The sequence below is a fragment of the Elephantulus edwardii genome, unplaced genomic scaffold, assembly GCF_000299155.1.
Source record: "Elephantulus edwardii isolate Elephantulus edwardi_28Jun2011 unplaced genomic scaffold, EleEdw1.0 scaffold00061, whole genome shotgun sequence".
NCBI classification, from domain to species: Eukaryota; Metazoa; Chordata; class Mammalia; order Macroscelidea; family Macroscelididae; genus Elephantulus; species Elephantulus edwardii.
The window spans coordinates 74,113-81,182 of record NW_006399811.1 but is presented as its reverse complement, the minus strand read 5'-3'; positions in this window follow the sequence as shown (position 1 = coordinate 81,182).

Genomic DNA, 7,070 nt, shown 5'->3' with positions numbered 1-7,070 from the left:
TCTTTTGTGACCAGGTTTCAAGCCTATCCTTTAGTGTGGATTATACCTCACCATCAAGAAAACAAATCCTCACAACTGGATCAGTAAGCAAAGTGTGATAAATGGAGAAAAGATTGAAGATGTCAAAGATTTCACCTTACTTGGATTCATCATCTTGACTACAGAAGCAGTAGTCAAGAAATCAAAGCAAATACTGCACTGAAGAACTCTGTAAAGGACTCCTTAAGGTGCTAAAGAACAATGATGTCACTTTGAAGATGAAAGGATGCCTAGAAGACCCAAGATACAAAAGGTAGCATTCTCTAAGCACTGCTCTGAAGCTTGCTTTTGTTCACTTCTGCACATTGTTCCACCCCAGTATACAGACAGTATGTTCATTCTTTTGGACAGTGGCATCCCTGTCCACTAATGGATGTGTCTTGGTTTAAACTAATCCCCTACCAAGAAAGTTCTTTCCAGCCTTTTGCTATTACAAGGCCAGGTTACAACTGATAACCTCATCTATATCCATTATATATGTAGAATAAATTTCTACAGATATTTTGAAGTGGGACTGTGGGCTTAAAAAGTAAATGCATTTGTCATTTTGCCAATTATCTCCAAATTTTCTTTCAGAGCATTATAGCATTTTGCACTTCCACCAGCAATGGATGAAAGAGCCTATTTTCTCCTAATCTAGCCAAAGTATGTTGGTGAACTTAAAACTCTTTCATTTTAATGGGTTTTAGTATTAAGAATCCTTTTTAAAGAGACAGGTAAGAAATAGCAGGGAAGTTACAATGCTTAAAATGTGTTCCAAAAGAATCATCAAGAGATACTAAAACCAGCAGCTGAAAATTTGATAAAATAAGTCTACGTACTTCCATACGTTCATCTTCCCACAGGACACTTTTTAATTAGAAAAGAGAATCCTTTTTCTTGTGAAGAAATTTGGAAGATACCATCTCAAGCAAATGATCAAAGCATAGGCAGACCATGAGTTATGACTGTCCATCTTGTGTACAACTCATACTTGCCTTTTGATGTTATGTAAATTTGCACTCACTTTGACATGATTAAAACGAAGCCCTACTTTTAAAATATTCTTAATCAAAATCATCTTTGCCTGCTGTACATGCAGTTTCTAAATTACTGAAAAGTCTTAGAGCCTTTTCTTATACTAAACTAAGGCTTAGTAAGAATCTTGTGCACCTGTTCTGGCTAATCTACAGCTTTAACACAGAAACAGATGCCATTCATAACCTGGCCACTGACTTTCAATCACCAGCAGTGGGACAGATGAGCACATTGTGCCTGCTGCCAACAGGAACTGAGAAACCAATCTTATCTCTCTGATATTCCTAACAACGACAACAAAATGTATCATTAATATTACCATAAGGGAACTTCAGACAAACACAAATTCAATGGCATTCTTCAAAATAATTGATCAGTACTCTTCAAAATTACCAACATCATGGAATACCAAGAGACAGGAACTGCCCCAAACTGAAAAAGACTAAGGGGATATGGCGACTAATGCAAAATGAGATCCTCAATTAAGTAGATACCGAGCCAGAAAAAAAAAAGTCTCTGATAAATTAATAGTTATAAATTAATGGTTCTGGGGAGGAGCCAAAAAACACCCTTTCAGCATGAAATAAAAAACTCTTTTAGGAATAATACCTGGACATCTGAGGGGAAGCAGGAAGTGGACTGACACATGGCAAGGTTGCAGGTAATGTCACAGATAAACCTGTGCATGAACAAGTGGTTAGGAAAACTAAGATTTCTAGATTATATGATCGTATTATGCCGGTGTTAACGTCCTGATTTTCATCACTGCGCTGCACCCCCAGATCTTTGAGCAGATCCTTCTATATATGCCATCCCTCACCTCGGTCACATGACCACTTGTGTCTGGGCTCTCCTTGAGAATAGAGTGCATATTTTATCCATCTTTTTGTTCCCATGCACAGCACCATGCCTAGCACAATTTTTAAAGACTTTCTTTTTTTTTAAGTTTTTTTTATTATTAATTTATTATTTTGTGTGTGTATGTGCGTGTACTGTCAAATCAGATCTGACTAGTACAGGAGGAGATTGTCCCTCCTTTTCCCGGCAGAGCATCTGGTGGATTTGAACCGTGTGCCTCTGGGATTGCAGTGCAGCTTCTTGCCACTAGGCCACCAGAGCTCCCCGCCTGGCACAATTTGATTTCTGTTAATGGAATGACCATATGGCTCAATTAATGGACAAATTAAATTTTTTTAAAACATAAAAACTGGTTTTCCCCCCATTGTTGCACATTTTCTTCCCCTCCACTCCTCCCCACAGGGAACCCCTTGTTCCTGAGTATTGTCAACTATTTAATGCCTAATCATATATTTCTTTTGGACAGTTCTTCTCCTCATCTGATCAATATCCATTCTTTTTCTGTTCTCTCCCCAACTCTCCCATGTCTGTCCTATTTTATAGTAGCTGTATTATGCAGTATTTGTCCTTTTGTGACTGAGATATTTCACTCAGCATGATGTCCTCCAGGTTCCCTCGTGTTGTGTAATGTTTTACAAGTTTGTTGTTTTTCAATGCTGCATAATATTCCATTGTGTGACTGTACCATTTGTTTTCTACCTATTCATTTGTTGATGGGCATTTGGGTTGCTTCCATCACTTTGCTATTGTGAATAATGTAGCAATAAACATGGATGTGCATTCATCTGTTTCAGTCATGGCTCTGTTTTTCTGTTGTTTTTTTAAGGTATAACTATTTTTATCCTCAAAGTTTACCAAAATTGTTCTCATAAGGCTCTGGTTTCTTTAGGGTGTATTTCCAGTTGTGAAATTATGGGGTCAAATGATATGTCTATTTCCAACTTTTTTTAAAAAAAAATATTTGTGTGTGTGTGTGTGTGTGTGTGTGCACTGTCAAATCAGATCTGACTGGCACAGGAGAAGATTACCCCTCCTTCTCCAGCAGAGTATCCGGTGGATTCAAGCTGCGTGCCTTCGGGATTGCAGTGCAGCCTCCTGTCACCAGGCCACCAGAGCTCTATTTCCAACTTTTTGAGAAAGTGCCAGACCACTTTCCATTCCCACCAGCAGTGTACAAGAGTTCCAATCTCTCTATAACCTTGCCAGCATTTATTGTTTGCTGGCCTGTTGAACTTGGCTATTGTTGCTGGGGTGAGATGATATCTCATAGTTATTTGGTGAACAAATTAAATTTGATCTTGATATATAGTTCTCAACTCCCTGAACAGGCAGTACCTAGACCATAGTCTTCTTTGTAGATGTTCACCAGATCCCCTCCAGCCCTTCCTCAGCACTCCCTCCGCTGGTGTCCTGCAAGACATTTGCAAGGACAAGCCTCCAAACCACAATCTGGAACAGCAGGTGTGAGCAGCAAGCCCCCACCTCAGAGCCTTTGTCCTTCCTGTTCTGTTTAGACAGCTCTTCTCGAAAATACTTATGTAGCTCCCTCCCTCAGTTAATTCTGACATGCTTTAATGTCAGTTCCTCTACACTGGCCCCCTCCACATCCCATATCACTCTCTAGTATCTTGTCTTACTTTATTCTTCCCAAAGTCCATATGCACACCTGCCTGGGTAGGGCTCCTGCATTTGGGGAGCATATAGGGTGGAACTGCAGACTTTTCAACTGTTTTTAATATAAAGTGGTAAACAGTAAACCTCTGAGCATAGACAGGGGACTTTCTAAGACAGTTCCTTGTAACTCCAGCATATTTGCACAGCATAATTGTCATGAGGCGTCCTGGGCCTGAAATGGCCAAGAGTCACGACAATCTCAGTCCAGATGGGGTCTACGTGCCTGATGAGTAAAGAATTCTCTGCAATTTCTACAACAGTAACATCTTCAAAGCATCTTCCTCTACACATGGTGGCTTGCTTATGTGAACAGCACTGCAACAATACTGTAATGCTGCTTTTTACTATTTAAACACACACACACCCCCCAAACCAAAAAGCTCATATTGCCATGTTGGAAGTGACTCATAGATGATCTTCCAGTAGATTTCTCAGGGCTGTAGGTCACTCTGGAGACTGCCATTGTTCTCCCATGTAACTACTGGAGAGGCACCACCTCTGAGTCTGCAGCACACGACTTTATGACTACCTCACCAGATTCCCCCTGACTAGAAGAAATAGAAATAAATGTCTTTCATCCTAATTCATTTTACTGTACTTAATCTCCTTTAGTAAAAGTAACAAGAAAAACAATAAAAGCTCAGCGGGAGGATAGCCAGTCTCCTCCTGTGCGATTAACTGCCACTGAAAACTCTCTAGCAGATCAAATATGGATTGGTTCTGACTCGAAGACATACAACAATCATTACAACACTGTCATAGAGAAAGTATAGCCAGAATTCTCCTTCTCGTCTTACGTCATTGAGTTGGAACCGACTCATAGCTGACCCTGCAGTGGGTGTTCAGAGGCAGTTAACTGCGTGGGAAGAGACTGCCCATCTTTCTCCAACAGAGGAGCTGATGGATCCAAACCCCTTTCCTCTTTAGCACAACTCCTTACCTCTAGGCCACCAGTGCTCCCTCCCTGACTGCTCCTTAGGAGTTAGAATGAAGAGACTTCACCTTGTATATTTTGGGCGGGTTAAAGGGAGAGACTGGGAGCTCTGGTGGCCTAGTGCTAAGAAACCAGGCTGTAATCCCAAAGGCACATGGTTCGAAACAACCAGCTTCTCTGTGGGAGAAAGAGGAGCAGTCTCTTCCTGTGTGGTTAACTGCCTCTGAGGGTCAGCTATGGTTCAATTCCAACTCAACAGCACACAACAACAACAGGGATGGACTTGTCCCTGGAGAGGAGATTATGTTTGGTAAAGCAGAGAGTTCAAGAAAAAGAAGACCCTCAATGAGGAGGATAATACAGTGACTACAATAATCACTCGCTTCTTGTTGCTAAGTGCCATTGAGTTAAGTCACAGGGAATCTATGAACAACCAATCTGAACGCTGTCCTATCCCGTGCCCTCCTCACAATCATTGATACACTGCAGCCCATTGCCACAGTCACTGTGTCAACACACCTGGTCAAGGGTCTTTCTCTCTTTCACTGGCCCTTCACTTTCCCAACCATGATATCCCTCTCCAAGGAAAACCCTCTCCTAGTTACATACCCTAAGTATGTGAGATGAAGCTTCACCACCTTGTTTCCAAGGAGCACTCTGGTTGCACCTTCTCTGAGACATATGTTTGTTCTTTTGGCGGCCCACGGGCTTTTCAGTGCTCTTCTTTAATCACTGTCTAGGCTCGGGCGGAGCAGTGGTTGTGACAATGGTGCGGGACTCAGGTGTGTTTTGTTCTGTTGTACGCAGGATAGCTAAGACTTGGAACTAACACAATGCATCCAATAACAACTACTTACTCTCCTCCTCCTGATTCTCAGTAAAATTTGGCTAAGTATCTCTTGATCAGTTCACTCACTTTTGAAATACCCTCAGCATTTACCCTGGGGCTTTTAAGTCTCCAACCTATCACTTCAGATGTGTGAGGAATGTTACAACGGGGCACAGACACAACCATCATGGATAATCATAACATAGCCTGGATAAGAGTCACCTCAGCTCTCAGGAGCCTGACAGTAGCCGCATCTTCTCTCAGAAAGTGTCTTCTCCTCTACCCCTCTGATTAGATATTGTTGTTGTTATGTGTGTTGAGTCGCTTGCAACTCATAGTGACCCTATGTACAACAGCCCTAAACCCTGGTCTATCCTGTGCCAATCGCACTGTGTCTGACACACCCATCCCGATTACCCCAGTCACTGAATCAATCCACCTCATAGAGGGTCTTCCCCTCCTGCATTGTCCCTCCACCCTCCCAAGCATGATGTCCCTCTTCAAGGACCTGTCTCTCCTTACAACATGTCCAAAGTATGTCAGACGAAGCGTCAGAATCCTTGCCTCCAAGGAGCAGCCTGGTTTAACCCTCTCCAGGATGAGTCTGTTTGTTCTCTTAGCAGTCCATGGTACATTCAATAATCTCCTCCAGCACCACAGCTCAAACACATCAATTCTCCTACTGTCCTGCCTAGTCATTGTCCAGCTCTCTGATGCATAACAAGTGACTGCAAAGACCACGGCATTTATCAGGTGCACCTTAGTCTCCAGAGTGACAACATTTCTCTTCAGTACCCTGGAGAGGTCCCTAACAGCAGACTTTCCCCATCACAATACATCTTTCAATTTCCTGGCTGCTAGTGCCAAGAGAGTCGACTGTGGAGCCAAGCAAACTAAAGCTGTGAACAATCTCAGTCTCTTCACCATCCATCCTGATGCTGCCAACTGGCCCAGTGGTGAGAATCTTTGTCTTCTTGACATTGAGCCTCAATCCATATTGAAGGCTGCAGTCCTTGACCCTCTGCAGCAAGTGCTTCAGGTCCTCCTCAGTTTCAGCAAGCAGGGTTGTGTCATCTCATAATGCAGATTGTTTATAGATCTTCCACCAATCCTGATGCCACACTTGTCCTCATAGAGCCCAGCCTCCCGGATAATCTGTTCTGCATTTGAGTTGAAAAGGTATGGAGATAGGACACATCCCTGGCGTACGCCCTTCCCAATTTTGAACCATGCAGTGTTTCCCTGCTCTGTTCTGACAACTGTCTCCTGGTCCAAGTATAGGTTTCACATTAGAACGATCAAGTGTTCTGGGATTCCCATTCTTCTCAGAGTCAGCCACAGTTTGTTATGATCCACACAGTGAAATGCCTTTGCATAATCAATGAAACACAGATATACATTCCTCTGATATTCGCGGCTTTCAGCTAAGATCCTTCTAACATTAGCTACAACATTCCTAGTACTATGACCCCTTTTAAACCCAGATATTAAGATTCTATTTTTTCCAAAAGAAATCTGAGAGAGAAGTGAGTGTACTGAGCAACAGGAAAAGAGACATTCAATTTGTTCAATTATATTCACTAATTTCTAGCTTGTGGTTCAATTATATAATTGGGGGGGAATGTTTTCCTCAGTCATGTATTTTTCTGACCAAATATCAATCGGTGAACATGTTTTCCATTTTTCATTCCTATAATGGAGAAAATAGAGGGAGTGGAG